A 25,018-nucleotide genomic window follows, 5' to 3' on the forward strand; every position below is an offset into this window, starting at 1 on the left:
TTCATGAAAATGTAAACAGCTGGTAAGAAAGTACACTTGTTCTTAATGAACAACCTTGATTCATTAGGGCCCTGTGTGTTAGTCTCTGTGTACCAAAGGACTCTAGACCCCTTAACATATGATATGGCTATCATTATGAATTGTTCTGTTTTATCATATTTTCTGCATTATTCTAATCTTCTCCATATGAATGGAATTGCATCCCTTTTTGCTTGACAGCAAAGACAAACATCAAGGTGTCCAGAAGACAGAGTGCTATTTTATTCCTCTGTTGAAATTCTTGATGGGATGGGCAAAACATCAGCAAACGCTCAAGAAAAAACCACCTGACCCTCCAATTATTCTTGCTGGCATCTTTAGATATTTTTTATAATTTCCTTTTTGAGAAATACTGACTCCTTTGTGTCAAAAGAAAAACAAAAAACAAAAAGCAACCTCAAACTTTATTTAACTGCTACTTGGTCAGAACCTGAATTTTACAGTAGTCCTAGTTTAAATTAAATTAGTGTTCAGAATGTTATGTTTTCCCCACTAGAATCCTTGAAATTCAAGCAAAGCATACTATACTAGAATCATTATGTTAAAATGGCTATTTATGATTGTTTTAAACCAAATGGTTTGAACCAGTTTATTCCCAGGCTCACATTAAATAGCATGCACACTGCTGCTGTGTAATTGCGGCAACACATTTAGAATATTCCTTATGTGTACAGAATGGAGAAAAATCATATTGCCACGTTATTCAACATAAGAAACTACTAAAGCCTCCGATTCAAATATGCCTCTTTGAAACTATTGAATTAACAGAGTTAGATTAAAATATAAATGCACTTGTTAAGTAATCTTTTATTTTCAAAACCCATTTTCTCTTTATATTATTTATACAGTTAGTGTGTTTGACCAAGATAATCGGTATATTGTCCTCAATAGGGTAAATATCCACTGTGATTACTTTAATTGCCAGAGCAATCTTTCTCCTTTCAAAAAAGCATTGAGTCATTATTTAAGAAAAAAGTCCATTGCTGTTTCTCCAAGCACAGTGTTGTATCCAGAAGATGAGCCTGTCCTTCCTGTTCTTCTGTAAAATCATAAACTTTATGCTCCATATATACAGTAACTTACTGCAAGAACAGCATATTATACCAACCTCTCCCCCTGTGTCTGTGCCCCTGTTAGAAAGAAGGCAGGCAGGCTTACTGCCACCTGCTAACACTGAGCTGTACCCAGTGCATTCTTTGGAGTTCATGGTTGAGTATCTTGATAACAAGACAAAAATATTGTATGGTGTTCAACACATCAGAGATCAGTTTAAACGGATGGAAAGTGCAGTGTTTATTCACATTCCCAGGCACAAAACTGAGTATGTTCACTACACAGTTTGGGTGCTTAATAAGCCCAGGTCCCAATGAATTGGTTCTTGACAGTTATGAATGGAAGACTAGCTGCATTAAAGCAATGAGGGAGCTAACAGCAGGTTTGAAACTGGGTTTGAATAAATCATCAACCAAACATGGTACGGCATTGTAACAGTAGGCCAAAACCTCTACAGCCATGTGATTGCTAGTTGCCAGGAGACCACGGATCTTGGGCATTCTGAAAATATTGAAATAATTTTAGCTGTCTCAAATTTATAGAATCTTTGGGAAAATCTAATACATTTAAATTTACTAAAATATAACTACTTTGTCAGAGTGCATGTAAAGCTTTTAGACAAAATATGGCTTTTAAACTAAAACGGTTTCTTTTGCACATTGATCTGCTTTCTTCTGTATGATTTATGATGTATTTAGAAAGAATATTTGCAAAATGTGATGTGGTATTTAAAATCTTGACCGCAGTAATTCAGTGCCTCTAATGAACACATGCAAAATTATTGTTGCACTGTTAGGTGTCCCTGCTGCCATCCCTCTGCTTACATGGCTAACTTTATGCTTTAAAGTAGTCCAGTGGAGGTCAAATGCACTGCTTTCATGTTTAAATTTAATCACATTAATGAGCCTTTAAAAGCTAAGGTCTAATACTCTGTTTGCAATTACGTTTCCTGGAAAAAAATATTGTTAGATTATATTGGTGGTAGAAGCATTACATCAAATCCAGTCTTTTTTGTCCTATTTTTTCATAAGGAATGTTGCCAGGTGTGTGTGTATCTGTGCTTATCCACAGATGCACTGTATAAGTCATAGGCCTGATGTACAGTGGGACTTTTAGGCTGTCTTATTTTGTGGATGAAATGTTGAATTTAATTGAATTAAATAGATAGATGTTTATTTGTCTGATGTGTGGCCCCAGAGAGGAAAGAGTCAGTATGACTCCTCATAGGCTGCTCATCTAGCTCACAAGCCATCTTCTGAAAAAGAAGCAACATGCACTCATCACTAGCACTTACTGCACAACTTGGCGTAAGTGTAGGAGACCTCAGAGACTGTTCAGAACAGCTGGAAGATGGAGCTTTCTTTTTTTTTGATTTCTAGATCTGCCACAGATTTTCTTTTGAATGGCATTGGGCAGTTGCTTAATTTTCCTCGTAATAGGGAAGACTTCCCTTTCTTACAAGAGTCAGGAGAAAGAATTATTTGCTGAATGTAAGGCTATTGTATTTTGTGACTATAAGTACACAACTAGTTGTTAACTTGCACTAAAAGAAATAACAGGAAAAAAATCTGATTTTTTGTGAAGTGTAAATTCATGGTGTGTTTAAATTCTAGATTAAGTAGATATAATGAATACAGCAATTATATTATTTCTGTAAAATGAATTAATACAGACATAAGAATTTCTTTCAACACAATATGTTTTTGTAAGAATTCAGTCAACGGAGAATTTATTTTTTAGAAGAATTCCCTTTCTGTGAGACAGCAACAGCATAAAATAAAAACTAGGTAAATCTTGGAAGAGAGAAATAAAGTGAGTGAAACTAAGGGCATATGAAGAACAGTCACTATCCAGCAACAGCAGCAAAACAGTTTCAATTTTCTGGATTATTAATTCAAATTCACACGCACATGCCAGTTAAAATTAAAGGCCTTTTTTTACTGCTCTAGTTTAAATTAAAGATTATATTCTGCTCCACAAGTCTGAATTAAATAGCTTATTTTGCACACCAAGCTCTCATTTTAAAACTAATAAAGAAAAGACATAGCATGTACGTGCAAGCTTGAGACAGGAAGGGTCTAAATTACTACACCTGTTTCACTTGGGAGCTACTTTATTAGTGTTAACAAAACTTGGCTTTCAATTTGGCAGTCAGAAGCACATTTAGAACAAACATTTCTTTGTTTTGACAGAAAGGCTGTGGTAAACGAATGACGTTTGAGCGAGGTGTGAAATGTGAAGGTACAAAATTAACTGGTAAGATAATTACTGTTCTAATTCTGCATAAACAAGCGTTTTGAAAGTCATTAATAGTTCAGGGAAATAATGTTAGTGATTAAATAAGGTGGTTTGCAGCACTGGGCACAACTAAGCTGCTTTAATTACATTTGAAAGCAAGGGAAAGCAGCTAATTAAAATTAGCACAGGGTTCCTGAATGACCAGCATTGCATTGTTGCCCTAACCTGTTTAATTGCTTGTTTATTAATAATATGTCTTTATTTTCCCCTCTTCTGCATTTAACAAAATTATTAAAGAAGCTAAAATGTGTAAAGAGAATCTGACTATGTATACTTATCAGAATATGCAATGCAGATATAACCCAGGGAATTACTTACAAGACAAGCCAACATCACTCAAAAGTCATAACTTTTCTTCATATTAATAATGTTTTCTTCCTGAGTCACATTCATATGTCAATCATGTCCATGGACAAGAAAAACGGTCTTTGGCACAATTGCCGAATTGCAGCATTTTGTAGCTGCTTTATTTTTAAAACCTCTTGAATACTAAATTGTTAGCTAAAATATAGGTAATAAATCTAAGATTAATCAATAATAAATTATGGAAAGCAGGAGCAAAAATATCATCTAAATTAAAAGAAAACTTTATACTCTCTCAGCCTTTTTTAGCAAAACTTGTGCTAAATTGACCATCTGAAGTAGGTAGGTCTGTTCTCAGAAAAGATAAAACTCAGTATTCCAAGGTTTCCAGCATATTTGTCCTTCAGTTGAGGAATATCTGTATTAGACATTTGACTTTCTCTAACTAGTCCCTCATGAGCTGTTTCAAGTTTCACTTTATTAGCATAAAACTAAAGGAAATAGTTGGGAGGGGTGTTAATCTCCACACTTTAAACAAATATACAGTATAATACAATGAAGACAACTAAAAATAGAGTAAAATGCTAATTTATTTTTTTATATTTAGGTATAATCAAGTCAAGTTAAAGCAGACATGATGTTTTCCACATTGATTTCGTATTTATACTGTACGTCTGATGTGAAAGGCTCAGATGCACAATAATTTACATACATATACATTTTAAACAGTAAAAATTCATAAAAATGTGAAGTTCTATATGGAAAGGTAGCAGATCCCTAAGAAAGCAGGTTAAATCATGGGAATTATGCTTGTGGAACTGATAAGCAATTAAAACAAGAAGTTAATTTTAACTTCATGAATAGCAGAGAATATTCAGCAGACATTACATACATTATTTTATAGGTGCATGTTTTTCTGAACAAAGAGGAGGATTCTGCTCTGTGTTATAGGATGGTAAAGAAAGATGCAAGTCACAGATTTCAATGGGAATTTTCTGCTTCATGTCTACACACAGTATCTGATCAGCATTTTGAACCACAGTATGTAACACAAAGAACTTTGAAGGTTGTAGAGAGATAGTATTGGCAATGTTCAAGTGGTTATTGTATTTGACATCCACAGCAGAGAAAGTATGTAGTAAAACTTAAATAAATAGTGGAAGTCCTCAAGTACTTTGAAAAATATATCTTCCTAACTGTTAAAAAGCAAGCAGCTAAACAAAAAAAGTGGAGAGAAGTAGAAAGAAAATGGAAAAGAATGGGGGGAGAAAAACCCCATGAGATTAAACAAATGACCTAATTGAGTCTTACAAAGAATTTTTAGTAGCACCTCATTGCCATAACAACCATCTTGCATCATCAAAGGGATACATGACAGCTTTTTTAGTAATCAACATGGTGTATAATTAATGGTGGCATTTTTTTTTTGCTCTGGCAATGGATAAATAAAAGTTTGGTATTCTTTTTTAATTGCAAGGTTCTTTGGCCTTCTGTTAGGTCATGGTCATTGTAATTATGACTAAAACCTTTCATTAACCCTTCTATAATCTATTTCCTCAAATTAATACCTGTAAAATTGTAAAAGCCACAAAAAATCCACTATCTGAAGGACAGAGTAGCAAAACTATCAGACATTATTCCTGTAAGTGATGTAAATTATTCCTATTCCTATTCCATTTATCCTATTCCCACTTTTATTCATGTAGGGTTCTGGTAAATGTGTTTGGGGAGATTTAAGTTGCAATGGTTTAAGATATTACAGTTCCCATAATACCCACTCTGCCCCTCTTTTGGAGACCCCTGCTCCAGTGTTGGGATATATGCCCTCCCAGCTGCCATAGTCCATAGCCTGCAGTATTTTTAGACTTATAAGGAGTGTGGGCCTGCATTATATGCAGGAGAACGTTACACAACATCTCTGCTGTGAAGAGGTAACCTCACATGGATGGTAGTAATAACATCTTAAGCTTTGCACCTACCAGAGCCTTACTGCAGTCTACTGGTCTCCACTCAAAACATGACTTACCCACGTACTGCTAATGGGAACACATTTTCTTCTTCTTGACACATCATGCTGTTATCTTAGTTTTCAGAATATTGATATGACATGAAAATTATATTGCTAAAAGAAATTTTTAAGATGATTAATCAAATTGTGGAAGATGTTTTTTATTTCATGTCTTTTTGCTAGCTTCAGTTTAACCTGAAGAAGTTCTCTGCTTTGGAGTGTTTGTGTTACTAAAATATCTAAATGTGTCAAAACTTTTAATTGTTTAACCCTGAAATACCCTGAAGTTGTAGCTGTAAATGCTCTTAACCCTATTGTTTAGAGATTATCTCACTCACTTGCCCATGGCAGAGAGGAAACAGTGACTTGAACTAGGGTCCTGTACATCCAGAGCTAATGCTGTTATTGCTGGCCAATATTGTCTTTCTCCCTCTGCAAGCCTGGGCTTCTTTGTTTCCTTTTATCCTTAGTGAGGACACCAGAGCATACTACAGCAAAAAGTGTGCTCTTTATAGGATAATTTATTCCTCTGACATGTGCTAGCACTATAAATATTTTGCAATTTATTTTTATTGGTATGCAGAAAGGGCCAATCCTAAAATGTGATGAGACCCTGCAGGAGGTTCAACTACTCAGAAGTTTGCTTACAACTTAATAGAGTCAGAGAAATAAATACTTGAAGCAAGAAGATGTGACTGACTGATGTAGTGCCAGACTTGCTTTTGGCATTTAGTGAGGTAAGCGGAGTACTTTCAGCACATATTGGAAACTTCTGTATGGTACAACACAGCTGCTAGTTGCTTGTAGGCTCCTATTCCACAGTAGAACTGAGATTTACAGGGCAATAGAGATTTGATTGTATTTTATGTATTTATAATGCCATTTTAAAATATTGGAATTTAAAAAAATATAAATAGCTCCTATATTTATAAACAATTAAGGATACTAATTTGTGTGGCATATAAAATAAGCTGCCTTTATTTAGTGTTAATGAAGAACATGATCATCTTGTAGAACATCCCAACAGGGGAGTCACAACAACTTCTTAGTAGAGTGTTAGCAGTAAGCGTGACCTGATTAACTGTGGCATTTCAGTGTGTTATGGCAGTAGTGTTAAAGGAATGTGTTGAGGGAGTTTAATTGTTAAAGCTGCCATTTCTCTTGCCCCTTTGCTTCAGCATGGTCACTGCAATCATGCCTGAAACCTTTCATTAACCTTTCTCTATTTAATTCAATCTTTTGAGCTAATAGCATCAGAACATGAGATGTACAAAATGTGTGTGCCATTTTACACAGAGAAGTGCCTCACCTCCCTGCTTTCTGTAGTTGGGGAAAAAGGTACAATACTTACTGGCTTGTTAAAAGCATGTTTTAAGGGCATGATTTTGAGCACACTGGAGAGGTAGGATTGTGATGTAAGACAGTTCTGGGGCTTTTACAATACAGATAAGCACTGACAAGCTGAGTGAGTTTTGTGTTGGTGGAGGGTATATAATTGGTGAAGTGTTGTGCGAGAAATACTAAGACTAGGTGAGAGATTAAATAAAAATTAGTTGGAGGAAATAACATCACAAAGAGGTGGAGAACCTGGTGCTGATGGGGAAAGCAACTGTATCATCCTAACACCAACAAATGATGCAAAACACCCAATGAAGGCAGGTGTTCTGTAGCCAGTCTGTGACCTGCACAGAAGCAGGTTCTGCTGCGAGCTGCTTGCTGACTTTGGAGAAAGGAGAGATTAGCAAAATCCTGAATACTGTTGGAAAGCTAGCAGGTTTTGTAGTAAATAGAGCTCAAATAAACAAACATGCTACTTGTATCTACCAGTTTAGACAGGTTAAATGTCAGTTGTGTTAGTGCCAGCCCATGAGGTCTTCATTGCTCCTTATGGTAAGAACCTTTCTAGGTCATATAGCTGATATTTGAGTGCACCTGTCGTGGGGCAAGGTGTGAGCATCAATAATCTACCACTGGCCGACTATTGCCAGCATCCTTAACACCTCTAACCCAGATTTCAGGTCATGCAAAGAAGCATTGATGATCATACAGAAGATGATTCATTTGTTTCAAAAAAAGGGAAGCAAAAATCCAGATTTATATATTTTGTAGTGTTTAGCAGTTTCGCCATATGTGGAATATAATGAGCAAGGGTCAAGGGAATCATCCATGTTCCTTTCTGTAGGCTTACAATGGACAACTTCTATTCACTTCAGAGTGTATTCACTTGAGAAGGAGGAACCTAACAAGGCAAGATATTTTGTCCCAATCATTGTTAAATATTAATTGTGCTGCATAAAGTTGTCATGAGTTTCTGCAGGCTCAAACAGCAGTAGTATATGGTATATTCTGAAACAATGCAGCATCTGTATTTGAAATAACTATTATCTACTTCTGATCTAGAGGCAAAAAAGTACATAAACGTACAAGAAAGTACATTTTAAGCATGGTGGAGGTGACAATGATGTATGAAAGACAAGAATCTGGAAGCCGTTTGGAATTGATGGCTAATTAATACCCAGCATATAGGTATATGCAATATCATGAGTGAATTGTGTGCAAATGCCCAGGTTAAAACAACCCTTTTCAACATCCAGCTGGCCTAAAGCTGCCCCTGCCTCTCACAGATATAGATAGGGCCATATCAGTCTGTGGTTTTGGAACTGTAGAAATAACAGACAATCATGGACATCCAGTACTAGAAATAACAGCATGTATTCTAGGCAGAGCAAGTGAGTATGAATCGCTTGGGGAAGTCTGCTCCTTAATTTGGCAAACAAGTCAATCCATAGGTCCTCCCAGGCTGACACCTAATGACATTAAAAAAAAATCTCACCCTCTGACTCATGATCTTAATTCATTCCTGTTGTACCTTGAACAAAATAATCTGGAGGTGGAAACAAATCATATCCTCATTTCAAGTAGATCTGGTGAAACTGTTTGCCATATGTAGGCATAACAAGTTCATGCCTTGCTATTTTCACAACATAAGGTAGTGAGATGCACATCAGACCTTGTCATCTAACAAGACAGATTTCCTTACAATGAAGTGGAGAGACCCTAATGAATCAAACATGAATGGATTTTGAGACTTTGATACTCATAACTTCCTCTCATATGAATGTGATAGGGGGAAATGGAAGAACTCTGATTGACTTTACTGGGGCAGGATTTTATTCATAGAGGAAAGAATTAAAAACCTCAAACATTATGGAATCTGGTACAGCTGTAACAACTGTGCTCTGCTGCTACCATAACTGTGCTTTACAGGAGTTATCTGCATAAGGTAAGAAGATAATGAAGACATCTGATAAAATCAGACCACTGTCACTGAATTTGGAAAGCCAAATAAAAAAATGTCCAATCTAAAGGAAGACAAAATGAAGATGGTGCTTAGAATGCCAGTCAGAAGAGCAAGCCATCATGCATTGTAAATCAATCAAAATGAACAAGTTCATCTTCTAGAAGGCACAACAGTTGCCAATACAATCTGTATAAATGACTGGAGAAAAGTTAGTACTCTAATAACTAACATCAGTAGAACCACTTTGGTAGGGAATCAAAAAATGAGAGAATTATCATCCCAGCAGAATAAATGGTGGGCTCGAGCAAGAAAAAAAACCCACATGAAACCCTGACATTTTTGGTGCATTCTTCTTTAATGGATCTGAGTACACAGTAACTACAGAAACAGCAAGGACATGTGGACTGATTTGCTTACCAGAGCCCAGTAGATAATTTTCATATTAAAATCTGAGTTACATTTTTTGTGTTCTAGATTATAACAGTGTGTGTCTGAGTCGTGCTTTTTAACCAGTTTTTTCTCTCTAGTCTACTGCCTAGCATTTGTGCCTAATCCTACACTTTTGGAAGTTGTTGGTCGAGCTCCTATGGTATTAAGCAATTATTAGTGATCTCTCAGAGCTGTACTGAGTTGTTTTAATTAACATCACATATGTCAAATAATGCCATTTGTGATGGTCAATTTATGTCTCTATCTGCCTACCAGTAAATGTATTCAGACTACTAGTCCATCTTAGAAGCCAATGAAAAAGAAAATATTTTTTAGCATTCAAACCCATCAACCCTTCCAGATTTTCTACTTGTTTCTGTAATAGTAGCACAAACAGCAAAGTATTTTTTTTCCATAGAGCTATAATGGCATGAGTTGGACACGTCTGTTCTGAAATCACCTGGCTTTGGGGCTTTAAGTAGGACCTTTAACATTGTTATTTGTGTTTAATTTTACATAACATTGAAATGTTACCTTGCCCTAAGCTGTGGAAGTGAAGTGCTAAGGCTTGGACAATAAGCCCAAGCCAGAGTTGACCTATAGATGAATCCTGTATGTTTTATAATTGACAAGCATTGTATCAATAGGTATTGTACTAAAATTATAACAGACCACCTGTCCGGATGTAACAGGTGGGAATATTGAAACCTGAACAATAAGTCTTGAACCGAAATTGCTAACTCCGTATGTAGTCATTAGTGAGATATGTATAGAAAATGTAACTTAAACATCATAAAATATGTATCCTTCTTTGTGTGTGTAAACAAGGTAACAAGGCCACAATAACAGGGCCACAAAGACAGTTGTCTGGCCCTGTGACCTGGTGTGTGACCTTGCTCATAAATCACCTAGATAAGCTGGGAAAACTCCCTTAGTTTTTTCCCTGAGCCCCGGCCAGGCTCTGGGAAAATCTAACGTGAGACTGACTTCAGATATTTCCGCTTAAAACAAAAGGTGCCAGCTATTCTGGCTTACTGATTTCAGGTATATAAGGCTGGGCCCGCTCACAGCGACTTTGGAAGCCTCACCTACGGGTGGACGCACCGCGTAGGATTTCCCACTTGCAGGGAAAGGTTCTCCAAACCCTCGCTGTAACCGGGGCTCCCCAGCGACTGCGGATCTGGATGATGGTAACGTATGCAAGTGGTGATGGATCTTTCTTAATCACTATTCTCTCTCTCTCAGGTAGTAATGACTTGATGCATTACCCTGTATTTTCCTATTTGTTTAAGTGCACTATTCTGTCTTTTCTTACTGTATGTTTTCTGTATTATTCTGTTATATTATTTAGTTATTTCTAGTAAAATACGCCTGCTCTTTTCACTCTGGTGTCTGAGTTTAATTGATATCCCTGATCAGCAAAATATAAATTGGTGTCAGAAGTGGGATACAACAAAAATGCCATTATTTAAAGTAACTATTGGATGTTTTATATTGTATGAAAAGGTACCTATTGAAAAAGGAAAAGAAACTACAAATTCAAGTAAACGAGGGTGGATTTCATTAACTGCATGTATAAAACAACACCAGAGTGAAGAGAGGCTGTTGTTAGAGCACTCCCAGATGGAGCGACAGATATGTGATTTGCAGAATCAAATAGTGATATTACAATGTCAGAGTAAGTTGTTTACTGATAAGCTGGATATTTATCAGACAGTGGCGGAGAAAGCTGCGGTGCGAGTAGCACAATATAAGTATAGGAAAAGGAGAAACTGTAAAAAAGTGCATGCAGAAGCGAGTGTGCAGTGGGATCCTGGTAGAGATCCTAATAGTGGCAAGCTGTGAGGAAGGATATGATATAGGATTATACACAGTATGAAGTAAATGATATAATTGAAAGATTTAAGCAGAGACCGGGGGAATCCTTGCTCTCTTGGACGGTATGTTTGCAGGATCAGGGAGTGGCAGGGGTAACCCTAGATGCAGGAGATTCTAAAAAGTTTTTGATTTTAAGTTCAAATGCTTTTGTGCAGGATACATTTCGAAACAATGATCAGGATATTAATTTGTTAACACTGGCTACTCTGGGATGTAATACCAAATATCCTCCAGAGAATGATTGGCCGACATCTGACCGTCAGTGGTGTGCTTTGCGAGATTGTATACAGCGAATGAAAGAGGAAGGGATGAAAGCAGCTATTTTTGTAGGAGACGCTGACTTTATGATGTGGCATCTTTTGCCGGTCACTATGAGAAACAGAGTGATTAAAACCATTCCACCAGCATATAAAAATGTAATTATGCCCCTTTGCATTAATGAAATGGGGGATCCCCTCGATGAAGTAATAGAAAAAGTGCAACAGTTATGTGACCTTGAAGAGTGGGGCCCCCGAGGGAGTGCAGGGAATCGAAATACTCGAGACAGCCCTAAAGGCAGTGAAAACAGGATTTCTCGTAAGGAAATGTTTACGGCTTTGTTAAAAGACAGCATGTCTCATGAAAAAATTTATGGTGTTCCAACTAACGAGCCGTGGCGAATATATACACAGAGAGGGCTGAATAAACCTAGCAAGAGAGTGCAGAGTGCTAAAACTAAGAATCCAGGGACACCTCAGCCTACGGCACCCCTTCTCGAACCTCATCAGGACCCTCCATCTGCCCACGGAGGGCCCCCCGTGAATAGGTCACCGGTTCCGGGGGTGAAACAGGATTGGGCAGCGTTTTCTGACTTGTACCCTTTGCAGGAGGCAAGGGAGGTGAATCAATATTATAATCAGCACATATGAATTAATGGCCAAGCTCCAGGGCAGTGGGTGCAGAAGGACCAATGGCCCCATGTAGAACTTAAAGTGGTTTTTTTGGTTGGTTTTTTTTTTCCTTTTGTTGTTATTTGTTTGGTTTTTATTTAGAACAACCAGTCCCCACAAACTGTAAATGTCCTAATTGAGACTGGAACAGAGGCCTCCTTAATATATGGGAATCCCAGGAAATCTAAAAGACAACCTGTAATTATTACAGGTTTGGGAGGAAAATAAATTAAAACTGTACAAACACAAATGGAAATGAAAACAGGAAACCTCCCAAATTATATTCAGTCATGATTGTCCCCATTCCTGAATATTAAATTAATATAGACATTCTAAAAAAAAAAAAACTAACTTTAAATCTTTCTGATAGTCAGTATCAATTTGGAGTTAAACCCTGTATTAGTACCAGACCTGTTACAGTCAGCAAAGTAAAAAAAATGCCTCCTGAGCAGATCCTGGCTGCAACTAAGTTAGTTACAATGAGGCAATATAGAATTCTGGGAGGACATGAAGAGATATCACAGGCAATTAGAAATTTATTAGATGTAGAAGTTTTGAGGTGGCAGTCCGATGTGGCCTGTCAAGAAAAGTGATGGATCCTAGAGAATGACAGTGGATTTTAGAGAAGTAAACAAACATACTGCACCGCTTGCAGCAGCTGTGCCAGACACTGTCACTTTAATAGAAGAAGTTCAGAAATATCCAGGAACTTGGTATGCTGTAATAAATTTACCTAGTGCATTTTTTTTATTTATTTTTTTTTTTTTTTACTATCCCAATTGCAGAAAAGCATTTGCTTTCACAAGGGTGGCTGCACAGCCCCACTATCTGTTATAGAATTGCTGAACACTTAGATAAAATACAGTTGCCTCCTCACACACAATTAAGCCACTATATAGATGATATTTTGATTCAAGAAAATGATGAGGAGGAAATACAACAAGTTCTTGAATTAGTGGTAGATCATATGAAACAGAAGGGTTGGGAAATTAACTCTGCAAAAATCCAAGGACCGTCTGAGACAGTGAAGTTTCTGGGAATTCAGTGGCATTGCGGGCATCAAGCCAGCCCCACATGGCCCTGACCACCCCAGAAATCCATCTTATTTTCCAGGACAACCTGTCTTAGTCAAACTCCCCATGGTGGGAGCAGTACTATTGGTATTGGATACCCAAATAAACAAGTGTACCTGGAAAGCCAAAGATGCTCATGGAAAGGAGCACAAAATTAATACAAGGTGGATTATCCCATCTTTCTAATAATAACCCATTTCCGGTTCTCAAAATGAACCGAGAAGCTTTTCTTTCCTTTTTCTTGCAGGTAAACCCCCTGGAGAAAGGTATCCTGAGTCACAACGGGGGATCCTTATGTGAATTTAAATTTTTGTATAGTGTTGATATTCACTGTCTTATTAATATTTCTAGGATGTATTGTCTATCATTGCAAAAATTGCTTTGGGTAACTGTTCCCCTCTCCCTTGGTTCTGTGGGAAGCTCCGGCTTCCTAAGTGTTAACCAAGAATGGGAGGAAAACGAATTTGTGGGTTTAAGTCATTCTGTTACCAGTATTATGAACAAACAACAGACACCAAACCAGGGCAAGGTCCCTTTGCTAATGGGGCCTGGGCTTTAAAAGGTCATTACTGGACCCATGAAGGCGAGGTGGAGGTATCAAGACCTGAACCACACATGCACTCTGGGCTGGGGGCATGGAAATTCATTTTCCTGCTGCAAAGGCAGACCCTAGCTACAGCAAGCCAGACCATCTTCAGCTCCACAATTGACAGCAACAACCAGAATATTTTCCCTTGTGATATGTATGTGTTGGTCTTATAAGTGTCCATGTAAAACATCCTGTAATTGTACTTGTTCATGCAGACAACCACCTTCTCCCCCCAATCCCCAAGGACCGGGAGCACATCCTTAGGCCCAACCTGGGACACATTTTGATTAAATATGTTTGGTTAAAATATTGTTAATTGACATTGTTATTGTTACTGTTACCTTTATTATATGTTTGGTTAGGATGTTGTTAACCATTGTCAGTGTTAATATTGGTTTATTTGTTATTTGTAGTGTTATTGCTCATTTACCTTTGTTTAAATCTGGGATAGAAGTTTCTAGACCCAGATGACACATACACTTTAGGATAAAGGGGTGTAAAAAGTGATTTTCCTGCTGCGTATGCTGACACAACTTTGGCAGACCAGGGCAACAGACTGCGTGGACTACCAGAGCCACAAACACTCAGTGGTATATTACCAGAACCGCAGAAAAATAATGGATAATATGTTAATAATAATTTCAATTCACTTTATAACCTTAACCTTGATAATCATTTTCTTATTTGTTCTTATAATACATCTTTTTTGTCCCTGTGAATGTCAATCATGTGAGCTACCGTTGTGTTCTTCTACTGATTCCTCGCAACCTTAAAATCGGTTTGTAGAATGTTTTGGTTTTGTAAAGTTAGTTAATTTTAAGCATGACATGTTTGTTGGAGATGTTGTTAACTATATGCTTGTTAACTGAAGATATTTGTATTTGTTAAAGATATTGTTAGTTATATGTTTATTAACGGAAAATTTATATATCTGTTAAAGATGTTATTAGTTATATATTAGCCAGAAATATCGTTAGTTGTCATGTTGCACGCTATTTCTGTCCTTTCTTTCTCTCTCTCTTTATATCTCTATCCTTCACACCACCACGAGGACAGCAATGTCAAGCCATGGGGCAGTGTGACAGACTATATTGCCTCGACATTGCTGCTACACCACTACCACTACCTGGCCTCAACAGCCTGTCGCCATGAAGGAGTACGCTCTGAAGGAGATGAATTGTCCCCGAAGAAACCACCATATCCACCTGAAGCCAGGCCTGCCAAGCTGCACTTGTGCACGAGCCAGGTGGAGAAGAAATCAGGGTGAGGAAGGTGTGCGGAAACTGAAGACACCGCAGGCCGACAACCTCCTCCAGCACGACCACTATAAACACCTGGACATGTGCGCCTGGAGGAACAGGGGGCGGCACGTATGACAATGAGCTCCGTGGAAATGGGCAGACTCTTTGGAGAAATTGTGGGGACTTGGACAATAAAAAGACTGCGTACTCTTGTCTCAGGGCTCAGAGCTGACTAAGCCAACAGGACATCACTGGATTCGTGGTGGTAACTGATTTTGCTGCATCTCTTCTGTTTGCTTGCTTAGGTATTCTGACTTTTTCTTTCTTCTTCCCTCTATCCTATCACTATTATTACTTGTTACAGAAAATAGAGTTTGCACGGTTGCATGGTATCTAACCTCCTTTGTGTCTTAAGATCACAACTGAGATCGTTTAAAAACCCTCCCTGATATTGGATCGGGATATGCCTGACAAAACATCATCAAATGATGAACGGAAACTAATGTCACTAACCATAGAAGTGGTTTGAGAACCATGATTCACCTATAGGTCAAAGGACCGAATGAAGTGCTAAGGCTTGGACAATAAGCCCAAGCCAGAGTTGACCTATAGATGAATCCTGTATGTTTTATAATTGACAAGCATTGTATCAATAGGTATTGTACTAAAATTATAACAGACCACCTGTCCGGATGTAACAGGTGGGAATATTGAAACCTGAACAATAAGTCTTGAACCGAAATTGCTAACTCCGTATGTAGTCATTAGTGAGATATGTATAGAAAATGTAACTTAAACATCATAAAATATGTATCCTTCTTTGTGTGTGTAAACAAGGTAACAAGGCCACAATAACAGGGCCACAAAGACAGTTGTCTGGCCCTGTGACCTGGTGTGTGACCTTGCTCATAAATCACCTAGATAAGCTGGGAAAACTCCCTTAGTTTTTTCCCTGAGCCCCGGCCAGGCTCTGGGAAAATCTAACGTGAGACTGACTTCAGATATTTCCGCTTAAAACAAAAGGTGCCAGCTATTCTGGCTTACTGATTTTTAGGTATATAAGGCTGGGCCCGCTCACAGCGACTTTGGAAGCCTCACCTACGGGTGGACGCACCGCGTAGGATTTCCCACTTGCAGGGAAAGGCTCTCCAAATCCTCGCTGTAACCGGGGCTCCCCAGCGACTGCGGATCTGGATGATGGTAACGTAAGCAAGTGGTGATGGATCTTTCTTAATCACTATTCTCTCTCTCTCAGGTAGTAATGACTTGATGCATTACCCTGTATTTTCCTATTTGTTTAAGTGCACTGTTCTGTCTTTTCTTACTGTATGTTTTCTGTATTATTCTGTTATATTATTTAGTTATTTCTAGTAAAATATGCCTGCTCTTTTCACTCTGGTGTCTGAGTTTAATTGATATCCCTGATCAGCAAAATAGGAAGACACTGCTATCCTTTCCAGTAGTCACTTTTTAGCACCCTGTCCTTGACTTCATAATCCTCAAATACCAAGCTTGGAAATCTGCTTCTGGCAGAACAGGATCTCTTCATCTTTGGGGTCACGTTCCAGGCTTTTGTTCAGTCCCAAGTTCTGTTTAGATTTATCTTCAGTATGTCTACTTGAATATTCAAAAAATAATCAGCTACTCTAATTTGATTTTTTTAAAGTCATGTAAAAGACTGATTTGCTTTGACAGGTGGATCAGAAAAAGAATTGGAGCTATTTTATCTGGACCTAATTAAACAACCTTCATTACTGGCAGGTATGTGTTTGTGATGACTAGAAATTAGCTTGATTGGAATTAAAACTCAAAATATAAGGCATTGAATTGACTTGTTTTTAAAAAATATATGGTTTAAAAATACATCTCTGAAGTACATTTTTAAATGTGGCAAGTGCATGTCTAAATTTTAAATATCTCATCATGCCCAATTCCACTTTGTATTTTATGTTAATGGCACTTGTCACAGGTATTCATGAGGATATTGCCAACACTCATAAAATGGCACCACACCAGTTCAGAACTACGAGACTTTAATAAAACATTAGCAACAGTCCATTTTTCCTCTTGCAGGCACAGAATTTCTGCAGTATTTTGTGTGGTGTATTTCGGGTGAATTTCAGTCATGCAAATGAGGCCAGCATGAGGCAGATGCAATGCTTTTGCCCTCAAAGAGTGTTTTGGTGAGTCTTAAAGTAATGCATGTATGTCGGTCCTCTCTTACCTTCACAGAGCCCAGTTATTTTCCACTTGTAAAATGAACTCCATGTCTGTTGAATTGAGGGAACATTTCTCTCACTGCCCATTGCAACTCCAGCCTGTGGAATAGATGTCATGCCTCCTCAATGTCACTTGAATGGCATGCTAAAGTCATTAAATCCTATGATAAGTTCTGTCTGTCCTATTTGCCTTCTCCTGTGATGAAACCAGGCATAACTTTTTAGTAAAGTCTTCCAATGACCCTGACTGTTCACTCAGTCCAAATATGCTGCCTGAGGGTTTCAACACCTATCTTAAAAAAACTAAATGTACGCATACAGGTCCATTCTGCTGAGATACTTGAGTGCATATTGCACTATTAAGCACATCTATATCATAGCTTTCTATGGCTGTTCTGATTATGGAGAGTTTAGGGCAAGACATCTTGGAAGAGATTTTTCAGAGCAATTGAAACATTGTTCTGTATGAGTACTAAACAGCTGGTTCAACAGCTCTTGGTATAGATATGATGTAGCTGTTAAGAGGAGAGTATCATGTGGAGAGGAGATGAGAGTATCATGGGGAGCTAGCCAACAAAATAAATACAGCTTTCTTTCAAATAAAAAATAATAGTGGAGTAATGTTGTCTATGCCAAATGGAAATATTGTATGTTTATCTCAGTTTCATGGACATAAAATGCTGCAAAGTGTGTTAAAAGTCCAAATGATATTTTTGAGAGGCATTTTGCATTCTCCCCTATAGATAAGGGATGTGAAAAATCCTGCATTAGAAAAGCAGCTCCTTGGAACAGGATATATGAGGAAGTTCAAGCTATTCTGGTTATTGTCAACACTAATATAAGAATAGAATATTCTCCCTTTCAGCCTCAGATGATGGCAGACAAGTAAGGACTGTGTTTTGCTAATTATACTCTTTAAACTATGTCATGTAGGGGGATGCAGCACTCATGCCAGTTACATGAACAGGAAATATGATTTGTCCTTCTGAAGGACAAAAATGCATATATGCAAATCCTTAGGTTCTCTTTAGCTAAGGAGAGGCATTAAACATGACCATAAAATCAAAGACTAACTCTATGAATCCATAGTGCAAATCTGCTGGATAAAATTAAGTCCATTTTACCAGTTTAGGATGTAGCTTACCAATTTAACAAAAGCATGTGTTTAAACTTTGAATTTCCAAAATGTGTCTAATTAAAAGTCCCAGGATGAGAGTACATAATAATGCAAGAGATTACATTTTTAAAGCAAACATGAAAACAACTTAATAATAGCAGTAAATGTCCTCCTGCTTTCTCAGTCGATGACTACACTGTCAGAATAGCCCCCAAAGAGTTGAAATTTCTGCTGTCTTTTCCACCTCTTTCCCAAGAAGAGCTTCTTACTTGTCTGAGATGAGTATACATATTAGTCCGTTTTACTGGGTTGACTTACAAGCGTTGTCTTCGTGCAGTCACAAACATCTATTTGCAAAACTCCTGTGCATTAATTAATCTTACACGTTGGTCAGTGCCTGTGAACCTTATTCAGTAATGACTTGTGCACTAGTTAACAGGGAATTCATTTAGAACGGGAAGTGAAACAAACCAACAAAGAGTGCATGTATCATTAGTTTCACCCCTCAGATATTTCTTTTCCCATATGTTTTGGCTAACTGTACCACGCTATGATCAATGTGCAGACCATGAAAACAGACAAAACCAGCTGAAAAAGCAACCTTGTGCCTCTTTAAGAAAAAGGGAAAACTTTTCCAATTGATTTAGTGCTTCATAAATTAGCCTAGGGACAGCTTTAAATTGTGCTGTTATTATGCATACAGGATTCTACTCATCTAATAATTTTGCTATTCAATAAAAAAAAAAAAGATGTTTTGAATAGCAACCAAACATGCCATAAAAATACACTATCCACATTCTGCAAAGAGCGAAAATGTAAATGAATGGATTGAAAATGTCCCCAATATGATTTCTTTCTTGTTGACTTTCCAATTTATTTTTTCATGGGGAAAAAGATGTACTGGGAAATAGAATGCATGATCTACAAGTAGGAGTTTAGGGAAGTCATTATATACCCATTAGTTGTGTGCATTTATTAAATCTGTCTGGTAAAATTAAGGGAGCTAAAATTTTATGTATTTATTTCTGTCTAGTGTGCCTAGTGTATCTTGTATGCCAGTCAGCATTTAAGATAAGCAATTAATTGACCATATCAGAGAACAGAAGCCTTGGCCTGGGAAGGATATATCCACCGAAGAAACTCTCCTGAGATTCTGTATTTGTGGTCCCTGAGTGAGTTTGGGATGCTATCCATTTTAATTGAAAGATCAAAGTCTTTTATGACTATCTTTCAAAAACTATAGGAAATATAAACAAATACTTCCTCAGCATTTTCATTCAAGCTCTAGGAAATCCTGCAGGCTGTCCTGGAAAGGGGCACCAAATCTGTAGATATGGTGTTTGGCCAGTGCATAGTCCTGAGTCTTTACTATGGCTATAAGACCAGTTATTCATCCCCTAAGGCCCATGGTGATGAGAATATTTATTTACTAAGATACTATCTTAATCAAAGCAAAGCCAGAAGAGCTCCTTTGACTGTATATCTTGGCCTGAGCCTATCCAGTAAGGGCCCTAGGGTTTTTAATAAGTACCCAAAACCCTCTTACATTAATCAATTCTCCCAGTTTAGACTTACTGATATTCATGGGAGATGCCAGGATTTGCATCTTAAATTTTTACTGGCCAAAAAAGAAATACAGATAGTATCAGTAATAGATGTTTATTTTATGCCTTTCCCATAAGAAAGGGGAGTGGGGACTTCTGCTAACAGTGCTCTGCTTTCGGTGTGTCTTGCTTTCTATTATAGTAGCATCCAAATGTGATTAGTAAGCATAAGGAAAGTGAAAGCAATGGACAAGTAAGCATTTGCTTGTCACAGACCACTTGGTTCACTCTGGGATGGTGGAATTTAAACCCAATAGGGTTAGAACTAGATTTTCTTTTAAAAGAATGCTCCAAAGATCCTGGGTATGGATGCCTCAGTCTTGCCTTGGTCATCTGTCTAAGATTTGGTAAAAGGGCTTTCTGAGCATGAATGTGAATGAATCACAGTCTGGAAAGAAATAATCAGTGATGTTACACATAATATAGCACAGGTTCTGTCAGACACTGCCCCTGTCCCTGGAGGCTAGAAAGAACCAAATGAAAGTGGCCATGATAATAGAGGCTAATGTCATAACAGCATTGAGCTATTGCCAAAGATGGAAACATTCCCCAAATGCTGCACATATTCCAGTGGAAATAAAAAGTTTATAGTCTTTCTGGCATGTGTTATCAGCAGCCACAAGGATCTGGTTCAAAAACCAAAAGATTCCTCTGGAAGTTAGCAAACATATCAATCTGAGCCTCCCCTAAGTAAACTAGTTAAAATACACTTGCTTACTGCCCTTACTGGGCAATAGTTACATTTCTACAAGAACTGACTAGGCACAGGACAAAGAACACACAATTCTTTAAAAGAATCTTTAAAAGAAAGAAACTTTAGTTTTTGCAATCACAGCCTTAGTTTATACGAACAATATGTTAAAAAACTACCCTATAGTCCCAGAAGTGCATTCTTTGGTCTTTTGCACTTCTTTTTAAGCTGCTTCTGTAGAAAGAGAAGGTGGCAAATGAAGGACAAATTATTGTTGCTGCCCTGTTTCCTGCACTCCCCTTCCCTTCCCTTCCCTTCCCTTCCCTTCCCTTCCCTTCCCTTCCCTTCCCTTCCCTTCCCTTCCCTTCCCTTCCCTTCCCTTCCCTTCCCTTCCCTTCCCTTCCCTTCCCTTCCCTTCCCTTCCCTTCCCTTCCCTTCCCTTCCCTTCCCTTCCCTTCCCTTCCCTTCCCTTCCCTTCCCTTCCCTTCCCTTCCCTTCCCTTCCCTTCCCTTCCCTTCCCTTCCCTTCCCTTCCCTTCCCTTCCCTTCCCTTCCCTTCCCTTCCCTTCCCTTCCCTTCCCTTCCCTTCCCTTCCCTTCCCTTCCCTTCCCTTCCCTTCCCTTCCCTTCCCTTCCCTTCCCTTCCCTTTTATGCAGTTCATCTATGACTGATTAAGTCAGAAAGTTTACAAGTGAAGTTTCAATCCTGGCTTCTAGGTTTTATAGCTTGTAAAGGAAAGTGTTCCCTATCCTTTCCATCTTCCTTCCTTAAGATTCAATGCTTCTCTGGGGCGCTACTACCTTTGGTTGGGATGGCCAGGCTAGTTACAGAGCTGATAGCCTTGCTCTTCTTATGCAGAGTACGTCTTGCAGTTGTTGCTGCTCTTTCTGTGTTTCCCTCATGATGCTGAATGTGTTTTCTAAAGATCTGGCCTCACTGTTAGTGATTTCATCAAGTGTTTGCTAGGGGGAGGTAGTTTTTTTCTGCTGCCCATATTACTTTGTTCTTATGCCTTGTGGCCCCAGTAAATGCCTGTTGTGTGGGCATGGTCAGAATGATATAGGGGACACTTTGAGTGCAGTAATGAATAACTGGGTTTCTTAGGGGTTGTTCTGGCCACCAGCCTATAAACATCCTCCCTCTTTCTTTGTCCCAAAGGATGTTTAAGCAGTTTAAATGAAGTAGAACAGCGTCAATGAGCAATACTGATAAAGACTTGCCTCTGAGGATCTTATATTGCCTGGGAGGAGGGAGACCTAAGTTCAGTCATTGCTGCAAATCAGGCAGGGGAATTGACAGTGTGTCCTGAGTGTTACAGCAATGGCTAGATTTACTAGGCTGAGTGGCAGCAACATGGAACCCTCAGGTTTCTGCGTTCTGTGTGGGGTTGGCTGTACTCTACAGACAGCTGTCTGATGAACTCTGTTGACATGATGGATAAGTGTCTTAATTTTTGAAGGCTGTCAGGTCTAGGTGTGGATCAGTCACCAAGCTGCTTCACATGGTCACATTTAAGCAGTTTCCAGTCTCGCTACCAGTAGAAATTCAGGGGCCTTTGTGAAGGTACTGCAACAGAACAGTGTTTTTTAAGAACCCCAATGGCACTTAGAGAATGGATTTAAGAATCTAAATCACTTTTACCCTCAAAGTGTGATGCCAATAAGGAAGTAAGAACTTCCTGTTCTTACCTGATGTCTACCTGGCAGTCTGAAAACACTGAAATGCTCCTCAAGAGGTCTCATCACTAAGAGATGCAGACTTCTAAGGAATAAAATTTTCCTGCTTCTACCTATTTTCTTAAGCTGGATATGAAACATAGGCCAAAGGATTTCTCTGAATCACTTCTTCCTTCCAGTCATATAGTGGTGGTAAAGCTAGAAAAAGTATTTTAGGGTGACACTCAAACCATAGTCCTCCTTTGCTCTGAATGATCAGTACTGTGATGTTCTGTTACCTGACGGACAGAAAACCATATATGTATAGTAAAGGATTCTGATAGTGTAAATTCTGTCTGAAAATGTAGGTCTTTGTTAAAAATACAGTTAGCTGTATGCATTAGGATTACGGTGCTAGTTTTAGAGTGTGGAATAAAATTCAAAACCAGGAGCGTTTTCCAAAGATAATTGACTATTTAGCAAACAAAGTTAGAAAAAGGTCTCCTGCCATCATTCAGACACATGACTCATTGCTGGCATCCATTTTCCCTGGGGTAACAGGAAACAGGGAATTCAGAATGCTGGTTAGAGTCCTACATAAATTACTTCATATCTAGTGACATGACCTCCTGAAGCAGCAGTCTGGCTGCAAAGTGTCTTGTAGCTCTTATTTTTTTCTGCTAGGGCATCAGAATTAACTCTTCTAAAATTCAATAAAAGCAGGTAATGAAAAAAAAAAAAAAGAAAAGAAAAAAGAAGGGAAAGGTATGAATTTCTGCAGTTGAAAGAATAAATTCCAACAGATAGCAGTGAATTTTACCTTTTCTGAATATGTAGAAGGCAATTAGATCTTCTTACTATAGAAACACAAAGAAAATTCTCTGGGCAGAGGTGGTGTGAGGTAAGTACATATGGTGTGTACCCTATGGTTGGAGTTTCAGAGGTGCCAGAGTAGCATTCAGATACTTGGAAGATGCTAAACTCTTCTAGTAGAGTATTTTATGCTATTCAGTCACTAACTAACACATAATGACTTCCAAGGAACAATGAATATTAGCTCTGTTTGCTGTAGTCCATTGGACTAGTTCTGAGAGACTACAGAACTTTTCATGTGGTGGTTGGAAAGTCTGCCTGTGTAGACATGACATTACAAACTGAAAAGTAACCTCTTTCTTTCCATTTGGTGCAAGTATAGCCCAAAATTCCTTCTTCTGAAATACATCAAATTGAAATAATGGTGCTGAATGATGAACAAGTCTACTTCCTCTACCACATGTAATTAATTTTCTTCCCAAATACCTGACTAAGTCTTTGCAGGTAATTGGTAGTTAGGTAATCTGCCTATTAATTTCTTCATTTCTAGCCAGTCTCTAGTTAATAATCAATAGTCCCCTTTTCTAATGAAGAAATGGCCTTGACATTCTGGCCTTTTTGGATCTTTTGACTAAGATACAATGTCTAATTTCAAAAATAATGGTACTGTAAGTCTTATTTTACTATTCTTCCGTAATAATAAGATCTTTGTCTGCTTCCAGAATTTATACCCTACTATTAAATAAGGAAAATCTTTTGTACAGTAGGTGTAAAATTACATCACTGTCAAGCCATTATTTTAAAAAGAAAAAAATCAGGGGTCCTGTGCTAAGATTAAAAATCAGAAGTGAGTTACATTGAAAAAGTCTACTGCAAAATGATGGTACCCACTGGCAAGTCTTCCACAGTAACCTACAGAAACCTTAACTTTGTCTGGTGTTGCAAACGTAGTTATGGTTGACATTTTTGTGTTTTGAATGTCAATTTCAAAAGCAAGGTTTCTGGAAATGGCATTAAAACAAGGACTTCTGAATTTTTTTGAAATAGATTTGGGGAATTCATGCCTTTGTTCTGGAACATAAACACAATCTCCAAGTACCATTTGTTTTGTATTTATAAATACACTTACGTTCATGGGGGCAGAGGAATTTATACAATTTTTTTTTGAGAATCGATAGATACATTTATAATTATACCCAGCTGCCTTATATCAGCACAGGTTATGTACCCCAAGAGTAAGCAGAGTGTCCATAATTCGTACTAGTTCCTTTGTTGCAACATGACCTGCGGACTGCACAAGGCAGTGTGGGTGGGATGAGAGGGGTAGACCATGGCTGCCTGGGCAATGGGTGCCTGGCAAATGAAATAAGCTTATGCTTTTTGAGATCTCTAAACCAAGGTATAACATTTTAAATTTATGTTCAGTAATTTATATGTGTATACAAAATACAGCTTGCTGTTTAAAAATATTAAAGCGATTTTTATTAAACATGCACAAGAACATCTTGTATGTGGGCTGAGTTAGCTAACTATAGTCTGAGTTTCTCTCCACATACGTGTCGTGCTCCCCTGCAGGAAAGAACTACAGCAGCTATATGATATGCTGCTTTATTGATTGTCATGAGGGATAGATTCCTAAATAATTGTCATTAGATGATTTTAAGACTCCCAAATATTCCATTTATAACTTAAATATTTTATAAAAGTATTTTATGAAAGTTGGGACACTTGGAAAATGTTTAATGTTAAAGTATAAGACACTTGAGTCTCTTCCTTCAA

The sequence above is a fragment of the Strix uralensis genome, chromosome Z (genome assembly GCF_047716275.1).
Source record: "Strix uralensis isolate ZFMK-TIS-50842 chromosome Z, bStrUra1, whole genome shotgun sequence".
NCBI classification, from domain to species: domain Eukaryota; kingdom Metazoa; phylum Chordata; class Aves; order Strigiformes; family Strigidae; genus Strix; species Strix uralensis.